Below are 10408 nucleotides of genomic sequence, written 5' to 3' on the forward strand. Positions count from 1 at the left end.
TTAGAGACATGTCCCTACAAAACACACACGCGCACACACACACACACATGCACACACAAATTATTCGGGCGTGGTGGCACGTGCTCTGTGGTCCCAGCTCCTTGGGAGGCTGAGATGGGAGGATCGATTAAGTCCAGGAGAGTGAGGCTGCAGTGAGCCATGATCCTGCCACTGCACTTCAGCAAAAAAAGAAAATACACTGCTGATGGGAATATAAAATGGCACAACTACTTTGAAAAGAGTTTGGCACCTACTAAAATTTAAACTCTAACTATGACCCAGCAATTCCTCTCCTAGATATCTACCCAAGAGAGATAAAAATATATGTCCACACAAAGACTTGTCCATGAAATGTTCATAGCACAATTGTTCATAAATAGCTAAAATGTGATAATAATGCAATCTCCATCAAGTGGTGAGTGCATAAAGAAAATATCCACATAATGGAATGCCATTCAGCAATTTAAAAAGGGCATGCTACAACATGGCTGAACTTCAAAAACACGTTGCTGAGTAAAAGAAGCTATCACAAAAGATGACATATTGTGTGATTCCATTTTTATAAAATTTCCAAAAAGAGTCAAATCTATAGACAGTGAAAGCAGATCAATAGTTGCCTGGGGCTGGAGGTGGGAGCAGGGATTGACTACAAATGGGAACAAGTAAACTTTTTGAGATGATGAAAATGTTCTAAAGCTGGATTGTGATTTATAGAGTTACTAAAGATCATTGAATTATACATTTACAAAGGATGCTCTTCATGATAGGTAAATTACAACTCAATAAAGCTATTTAAAAATTAATCACTTTCAACTGCTATACAAAATTATGGAGGCGGGCATTAATTATGGAACAACAAAATGCAAGGAAATGGATATTTGCGTAGAAAAAAGAAGTCCAAAGAGGAATACTGAGAGAAACGACAAAAGATGCTGCTCACGCCTGTAATCCCAGCACCATGGGAGGCCAAGGTGGATGGATCACTTGAGGCCAGGAGTTCAAGAACAGCCAGCCAACATGGTGAAATCCCATCTCTACTGAAAATACAAAAATTAGCGAGGCATGGTGGCGCTCACCTGTAGTACCAGCTACTCAGCAGCCTGAAGTGGGAGATTCACTTGAACCCAGGAGGCAGAGGTTGCAGTGAGCTGAGATCATGCCACTGCACTCCAGCCTGGGCAACAGAGTGAGACTCTGTCTCAAAAATAATAATAAAAAAAGATGTCGGTCTTACACTACCAGAAGAAATAAAAATGATAATGTTTGTATGATTAAATTGTTTTCACAGAGGACTGGACACTCATTCTAAATAAATGGATCTAATAATGCTAATGTTCATCATGATTTAGCAAATTTCTGATTTTTGCAGAAGTGAAACCCTTTTATTTGAAACAAATATAACATAAATACTTGATAAATTTTCTGGTAAATATATTTTAATGGAATTTTTTTGACTGAGGAGACATTTGAAAGTTACTTGAATAAGTTCCAATGAATAAATACATGGACAGAATTTTAATCTCTGGAATTTGTGAGATGGGATTTTTATGAATCTTTGACAAATTTGTCCTAGGCTTAAGACTTTTCCTAAGTATTTGTGTGTATGTTGCTTCATGTGAAAGAATCTTTTTAGATTTGAAATTAATAAAATGGGTTTTTCAATCAACTCTGAGTGAAGATAGAAAAACTTATGTGTTATAGCTTTTTAAGAATTTGTCTAGCAGATTTTCCATTTTTTACTAGAAAATCCCCCACAAAAAGGAAAAGAAAAATCTGTCTATACTGTCTATTGAACATAAGGATGCAAAAAAGATAAATTTAGACACAGTCATTGACAAATTTGCAGAAGTTAAGGCTCAAAAATAATAATTGTAATATTAATTACCATGACGGAACAAAATGAGTATAAGGTTTTTTCCTTTTTTCAAAAAAAACACATTAATGTAATTAAAGTTATTCATTAACTACTCTTTTCCTTTTTGTATTATAATATTCATTTATATTGGCATTTATTTATTTATTTAGACAAAAGTTCTTACTCTCTGCTTTTTAATTTCTGGGACTTACTATTACTATTATTATTATTTTTTTGAGATGGAGTTTCGCTCTTGTCGCCCAGGCTGGAGTGCAATGGCACAATCTCGGCTCACTGCAGCCTCTGCCTCCAGGGTTCAAGCGATTCTCCTGCCTCTGCCTCCCGAGTAGCTGGGATTATAGGCACCCGCCACGACACCCAGCTAATTTTTGTATTTTTAGTAGAGACAGGGTTTCACCATGTTGGCCAGGTTGGTCTTGAATCCCTGACTTCAGGTGATCCACCCGCCTTGACCTCCCAAAGTGCTGGGATTACAGGTATGACCACCACGCCCAGCCTATTATTATTATTGTTATTATTCATTTTATTTCATGATTTTACTGGAAATGATTTTGTCATATGAAAAAGAGGGACAGTAAAAAAGTTATCCATTCCAGGTGGCAAATAAGCTAGGTACTCACTTGGGTAAAAGGGAATGAAGAAATTCCTACACTTATGTATGTATTCACTCATTCAAGAAGTATTTACTAAGCAAGTGTAATTCACCAGGAAATATTCCAGGTGCTGGGGATACAGGAAATCCTATCCTGTCCCTCTTTTTCATATGACAAAATCATTTCCAGTAAAATCATGAAATAAAATGAATAATAATAATAGGCTGGGCGTGGTGGCTCATACCTGTAATCCTAGGTGTTTACATTCTAGTGATTCACTCAGGAATCCTGTATGGAGCTTTCCCATTCCATACAAGTGCAGTGGTGTGTTGGAGCTGGCTTGCATTGGCTTATGAGAGTCAGGTGTGTGCATCTCTTTCCAACCCCCTATTCAGTGATGTTACGCTAGTAACTTCAAATTGACCATGGTGGGAATATTTACACCACGGAAATAGGCAAAAGCTATAAATCAGGGCTTTTGTTTTAGAGTCAGTTGCTAAATATTTACCAGCCTATCACTACAAGTCACCCAGTCAGAGAGTTCTTCCCTGATTAATCAATTTATAGAAGCCTGCCCCAGTTATTCTGTCACGTGCCTCTGTGTTATTTGCTTTATAGCATTTATTACTACTGGAAATGCCCTTGTTCCATTGATTTATTCCACTGGTATTTACTGAGTGCCTATTATATGCCAGGAACTGTTAAAGTACTTGAGATCTAACAAAACAGAGACCTCTACCCTTGTGGGGCTTGCATTCTAGCAGGGGCAGATGGATGTTTTTTAAAAATGAGCACAATAAGTAAATTATTCAGGGTGTTAGAAGGTGATAAGTCCTGTGAGGCGTGGAGAAAAAGTAGAAGAGGGGCAAGAGGGATCTGAGTTAGGGACATGAGTGATGATTCGAAACAGAGAAGTCAGGGTGGGTCTCATTGAGAAGGTTATATGGAAATGCAGACCAGAACGAGGTAAGGGAATTACCTGTACAAACAATATTCCAGACAGAGGGAAAAGTCAGTGCCAAGAGCCCACACTGTTCTGGCCTAGCAAGTTCAAGGAACAACAAGGCCAAAGTGGCTGAAGTGGAGTGAGCTGAGGCAAGTGGCTGGAGAGATGAGGTCAGATCATGTGAGGCTTTGTAGGTGATTAAAAGACCAATGTGTTTGGACGATATCTGGGCTCTCTATCCCTTTAGGCTGGTCCGAATTAACTCTATTTAATTTCTGTAGTTTAACATTCAATCGTTATATCTGGCATTTTATTCTTCTTTCAGAAGTATCTTGCATGTTCAATTTACTCTTTCATATGAACTTTAGGATCTTTAATCCAGTTACAACAAAAAATCCTGCTGAGTTTGTATTGGAATGAATTTAATTTGTAGGTTTATTTTGGGAGAGAGGTGATACCTTTATAATAGCAAGTATTCCCATCAATATCACTCCATTTATTCCTTTATTTATATTCTTTATATATATATATATATATATATATATATATATATATATATATTTTTTTTTTTTTTTTGAGACGGAGTCTCGCTCTGTCGCCCAGGCTAGGGTGCAGTGGCCAGATCTCAGCTCACTGTAAGCTCCGCCTCCCAGGTTTACGCCATTCTCCTGCCTCAGCCTCCCAAGTAGCTGGGACTACAGGCGCCCGCCACCTCGCCCGGCTAGTTTTTTGTACTTTTTAGTAGAGACGGGGTTTCACCGTGTTAGCCAGGATGGTCTCGATCTCCTGACCTCGTGATCCGCCCATCTCGGCCTCCCAAAGTGCTGGGATTACAGGCTTGAGCCACCGCGCCCGGCCTCTTTTTATATATTTAAAAACATTTTGTATTGTCCTCTATGAAGATCAAGTACATCCTTTGTGAGATATATTCCTGGATGCCTTAGAGTTGTTATCAACCCTGGGAAAGGTATCTTTTATGCCTAATACTCTCTTATTAGTTTAAATAGTTTTTCTCTATGTTCTCTTGGATTTTTTCATTGACGGTAATATCACCTGCAAATACAGATAGTGTTCTCTTTTTCTATGCTAACACGTCTTATTTATTTATCTTATTACACTGGCTAAGAGCTCCAGCATAATAGTGAATAGTAGTGCTGATAGCAATCTTGTTCCTGATTTAATGGAAATGCTTCCAAACTTTCAAGCATAAAGTTTATGTTTGGGGGTAGATACACTTTAACAGGTTGAAAAAATTCCCTTCTATTCCTAATTTGTTAAGGGTTTTTTTTTTTTAATTATGAATCCACATTTAGTTATGTTGAATGATTTTTTTTTGCATTTTTGAGAGGATTGTATTATTTTTTTCCTTTATCAGTTAATTGGCAAATCACAGGGAAAGATTTCCTAATGTTAAATTATGCTTCTGTGAGTAAAGGGAAAATTAATATCAAGCTGGGGCTGATGCAAGCCTGCCTGACACTGACCTTGGTCTTCCACAATACTGTTTCCTTGGAAACTGCAGAGTTAACATAAACAGGCGATGTTTCGTATGCTGACTACACAATTGTGTGGAACTGCGCATGGGTCTGGAGGCATTGTCAGTGAGCGTACGGTTGCTTATGCAACTGGGAACGGTAGGAAATATTGGTGGGAAATAGAGGCTTCAGGTTATTTATTTATTTATTTATTTATTTAAAGAGACAGGGCCTTGCCTGAGACCCAGGCTGGTCTCAGACTAGGCACAAGAGATCCTCCTGCCTCAGCCTCCCAAAGTGCTGGGATTACAGGTGTAAGCCACTGCGTGTGGCTAAGGCTTTAGGTTCTATGAGTCAAAGTGATCGCTGCACACCTTGGCTCACCCATGGCAGCTGTAAGTGCCCTGTGGATGAATGACAACGGGACATGTGTACTTGGGTAGTTGCTGGGCCACCTGGTGAGATGAAGATGCAGCATCTGCCATATCTTCTGCCTTGTATTCTAGGTTACAATTATTTCTGTCTCATGAGTCTTGTTGTCAACTTGAACCTATAATCACAGCTGTAGCCTGCACCTTCTTTCAGAGATTATACTTAGCATAATTATGGGGCAGTATTTTAATTTTACCTCTAGGGGGCAGTCGTGGATCATAAATTGGTATGCTGTTTAAAAAACCATCTAGAGGCCGGGAGCGGTGGCTCAAGCCTGTAATCCCAGCACTTTGGGAGGCCGAGGCGGGTGGATCACGAGGTCAGGAGATCGAGACTATCCTGGCTAACATGGTGAAACCCCGTCTCTACTAAAAATACAAAAAAAACTAGCCGGGCGTGGTGGCGGGCGCCTGTAGTCTCAGCTACTTGGGAGGCTGAGGCGGGAGAATGGCGTGAACCCGGGAGGCGGAGCTTGCAGTGAGCCGAGATCACGCCACTGCACTCCATCCTGGGAGACACAGCGAGACTCCGTCTCAAAAAAAAAAAAAAAAAAAAAAAAAAAAAGAAAAAACATCTAGAATAAATTAAACTGAGTGCCCTTTTAGGTTATTTACTTTTTTTTTTTTTTTCCATTTTACAGATGAAGGAACTGAGCCTTAGAAAATCTAAATAATTTGCTTAGTTCACATAACTTATAAATAGCAAAAAGCAGATCTGGGATTTTTTTTTCAGATGAAAAATGATACTTTATTATAACTTTTAAAATTGCAGAACGTCAGGCTGAATATCATTAGACACGTACACAAAACCACTCATCTCTAAAGTCATCTTCTACACCCTCTCCAAATTTGGCCAATGAATTATGCCTCAGGGAATTTTCCAGTTCAACCCCATATACCAACATGGAATAAATGGAAACACTAGCCCTTTGGTTTTGCCCACAGTTCCCGCGATATTACAGGTGGAATATCTGCTGCTGGAGGTCATTCTCGCTGCTGTGGGTGTGAGTAAAATGTCCATCTGTAGGCCTCTGGTCCTGCAGGCTTTGTTCTCTTTCTCCTTGTTTTGTCTCCTTCTGCAGGGGTTACCTTACATATTGTAATCAAAAGACATCTTCTGCTCAGAATCACAACAGATAGTGAGTGGTTCAAGTGACAAGTAATGTTATATAGTAAGTTACTGAATCTACAATGAGAAATTGAACTCTGGGGCTACAACTCAAATATTATTTCAAAGTAAAGAAAATAATTTCTTGGCTGGCTAGTGAAACGCTTATTTCCTTCTAAAATCATAACTGCAATATGGACTTCTGTTTCATGCTGCATCCCAAGGCACAAATCACGTAACCTACATCTCCCAAATGATCAATGGAGCACTCCATCCTATTTTACCCTCAATGCTAGGAAATTACTCTAGAGCCCAGAAGTTGTTGCATAGGTGACTTGGGTTACTTGGTGCTCAGGCAACAACCGCCACAGGCCCCACCTTGATGAACATCATCAATTTCTTTAAATATGATGATACTAAGATGGAGGAGGCCCCTGCTCAGCGGAAGCAAGGACGTAAAAGCTGGGACAGACTGCGCTGAGGGTCGCTACACTAACAGACCCAGATGACATGATGGAACGTGAATACTGAAGCCAACAATCTTCTGAAAATCTCTTTTTCAAAACCCATACGTCCTTTTTTCTAATCAGGAAATCAGGGACAGGGAAACATTAGCATAATTATCCACCAACATGTTCTTCTTAACAAAAGTGAAGATTATTTTAAGAATATGAAAAGTGTTTCAAGACATCTGTTTTCAGGGATAGACCACAGCAACAGAAGTACTTTTCAGAGTTGGTTCATTTTAAAGTCAATCTCAAGAACAAGGGCAGCCAGCTTTCACAAGGTACCAAGACACGCTCTGGCAAAAACATTTCCGCTTTAAGTTGTATGCTGTCAAGTTCAACTATTTTATACATAGCTGATCCTTTTCTGTCAGTAAAAAAGGCATAATTTTTTTAAAACTCCAAAATCAATAATTTCTGGGTAGGATGAAGGTAGAATTTTGGTTGTATTTCACACTTCAGAACACAGATGAAACCAAAAGATCTGCAATTGTCTCTACATTCACATCTTTCAAAGGTCCTGTTCTCCTTTAACATGGATTCATCTGAATCATTGCCATCCTGATTTAAAGACATATTTTCAACTTTCATTAGTGGCAAATAGCTCCTAAGTTCAACCATTTCCCTCTTCTTCATTTCTTCTTTTACTCTCCTTTTCATTTCCTGAATTTGGGCTTTTTTCTCACTCCTCTCTTCACGATCTCTGCATTCTTTCTCTGCTGCTAGGTCTGGGAACTCCAGACCTAGCACTCCACTTTGGTCTTTTTGGTCTTTTCTAATTGGTTCAGGATCTCATTTACTTTCTTCTCTCCTATCACAATTTTTACATCCTTCTGCCTGTGAAAACCTATCTGTCCCACATCCATGTCAGCTGTTTTCTTCAGGTTAGACCGTGGCGTATATACCACATTAACGTGGTTCATCTTGCAGCCTTGAATGCTACTGGCCTCCACAAGGTGGGCACTTCCTTTGAAATGTCTTCAATATTATCTCCCAGATATCTTCAGGCCAGCCATGCTTGATCAGATCTTCATTTTCATATTTATCCTTTCCTATGTAAATAGCGTAGGGAAATGAATTAACGCTGCTGCTGGTGAAGTAGAACACCATGTTCTCGGTGGTGATGTGGTGACTCCACCACCCAGCAGCAGCGCTCAATTCAGTCTTGCTCTGTCGCCCAGGCTGGGGTGCAGTGGCCGGATCTCAGCTCACTGCAAGCTCCGCCTCCCGGGTTTACGCCATTCTCCTGCCTCAGCCTCCCGAGTAGCTGGGACTACAGGCGCCCGCCACCGCGCCCGGCTAGTTTTTTGTATTTTTTAGTAGAGACGGAGTTTCACCGTGTTAGCCGGGATGGTCTCGATCTCCTGACCTCGTGATCCGCCCATCTCGGCCTCCCAAAGTGCTGGGATTACAGGCTTGAGCCACCGCGCCCAGCCAGTACATGCTCTTAATACACACAGAGGAACACCTCCCTTTTCTCTTCTTCCCTCCTTTCCCCTCTCAATCTCTTTTTCCCCTTGAAGCAGTCCAGCAAAGTGGTTAAATGCACTAATTCTGAAGTCAACCTGCTTGACTAGGAAGGATTGGCCCATATGGGTACCTAAAGGTTAGAATGGCAGCAAGAAATTGACTCACATGAAAAATAAATTACCTACCACACCTGCCAAAGTCTGGCTCTATGACTTACCAGCTGTGTGACCATGGGAAGGTTACTTAATTCCTCTGTGACACAGGTCCACCTGTCAAAGTGAGATGATAAAGGAAATTCTTGCTAAGCCTTGAGCATGTGTAGATGAACTTACACCCTGCTTGGCTCTGAGCCTGGATGAGTAATAAAATGCAAAAATCAATCAGTTAGGGTCCCAGAAGAAGGAAGCAAAGCAAATGCTTCTGGGAAAATTGATCAGAATCAGAAAAAAACCCATAACTAACAAACAAAGAAAAACAAACCCCTAACCTGATGAGGAACTTTTTGTGTTTGTGATTTGTGCTTCAACTGTTCACTTGGATTCAACTTCGTGGATTTACTGGGTCCATAAAGTTTCCAAAAAGCACAAATGGAACTGGGGCTCAGTTCCATTACAGCCAAACAATCCCAAGAGGACAAGCTAAAGACTTATTTAAACCATTGAAACCAATCACCTCTCCTTATGAAACTGTGTGACTTTTGCCCTTGTAAGCCCACCCTTGTCTTTGGACTGGGTGTCAGTCTTCATGAGACCTGCTCTTCCTTGTATATTACTCACCTAAGAGTAAACCTTTAATGCTTATATGAAAGAGTAGTCAACATCACTGATTATCAGAAAAATGCAAATCAAAACTACAATGAGATATCCTCTCTCTCCAGTTAATTAAAATGGCTTTTATCCAAAAGTCAGGCAATAACGAATGCTGGTGAGGATATGCAGAAATGGGGAACCCTCCTACACTGTTGGTGGGAATGTAAATTAGCACAACCACTATGGAGAACAGTTTGGAGGTTCCTCAAAAATCTAAATAGAGCTACCACATGACCCAGCAATCCCACTGATGGGAATATACCCAAAAGAAAGGAAATCAGTATTTCAAAGAGGTATCTGCACTCCCATGTTTATTGTAGCACTATTCATAATAGCCAAGATTTGGAAACAACTTCTGTGTCCATCAACAGACAAATGGATAAAAAAACTGTAGAACATATACACAATTGAGTACTATTTAGCCATAAAAAAGAATGAGATTCTGTCATTTACAACAACACTGATGGAACTGGAGGTTATTATGTTAGTGGCATAAGCCAGGCACAGAAAGACAAACTTCACATGTTCTCACTCATTTGTGGGAACTAAAATTAAAACAATCGAACTCATGGTGATAGAGAGTAGAAGGATGATTAGCAGAGGCTGCAAAAGGTAGTGGAGAGGGTGGGGAGAGGAAATGGGGAAGCTTCTTGGGTACAAAAGTAGTTAGAAAGAATGAATAAGATCTAGTATTTGATAGCACAACAGGGGGACTATAGTCAATAATACTTTAATTGTACATTTAAAAATAACTAAAAGAGTATAATTAGGCTGGGTGCAGTGGCTCACGCCTGTAATCCCAGCACTTTGGGAGGCCAAGGCGGGTGGATCACCTGAGGTCAGGAGTTCGAGACCAGCCTAGCCAACATGGTGAAACCCCGTCTCTACTAAAAATACAAAAAAAATTATCCAGGCGTGGTGGCACGTGCCTGTAGTGCCAGCTACTCAGGAGGCTGAGGTAGGAGAATAGCTTGAACCTGGGAGGCAGAGGTTGCAGTGAGCCTAGAACACGCCATTGCACTCCAGCCTGGGTGACAAGAGTGAAACTCCATCTCAAAAAAGAAAAAAAAAAGTATAACTGGATTGTTTGTAACACAAATGATAAATGCTTGACCCCATTTACCATGATCTAATTATTACACATTGCACGCCTGTATCAAAATATCTCATGTATCCCATAAATATATACATCTA

General features: G+C 40.2%; 1 non-coding gene and 1 pseudogene across 1 annotated transcript; one reads left to right on the forward strand and one right to left on the reverse strand.

Moving 5' to 3' along the window:
- The first annotated feature begins 1690 nt into the window (after positions 1 to 1690).
- LOC112429109 (U7 small nuclear RNA) lies at positions 1691 to 1752 on the forward strand. The gene has a single exon (XR_003021231.1). It is a non-coding gene; the product is annotated as a U7 small nuclear RNA (small nuclear RNA).
- Positions 1753 to 6917: 5165 nt separating this feature from the next.
- On the reverse strand, positions 6918 to 8082 carry LOC112429003 (coiled-coil domain-containing protein 25 pseudogene; annotated as a pseudogene).
- Between the last annotated feature and the right edge of the window lie 2326 nt (positions 8083 to 10408).

The sequence above is a fragment of the Macaca nemestrina genome, chromosome 1 (assembly GCF_043159975.1).
Source record: "Macaca nemestrina isolate mMacNem1 chromosome 1, mMacNem.hap1, whole genome shotgun sequence".
Taxonomy (NCBI): domain Eukaryota; kingdom Metazoa; phylum Chordata; class Mammalia; order Primates; family Cercopithecidae; genus Macaca; species Macaca nemestrina.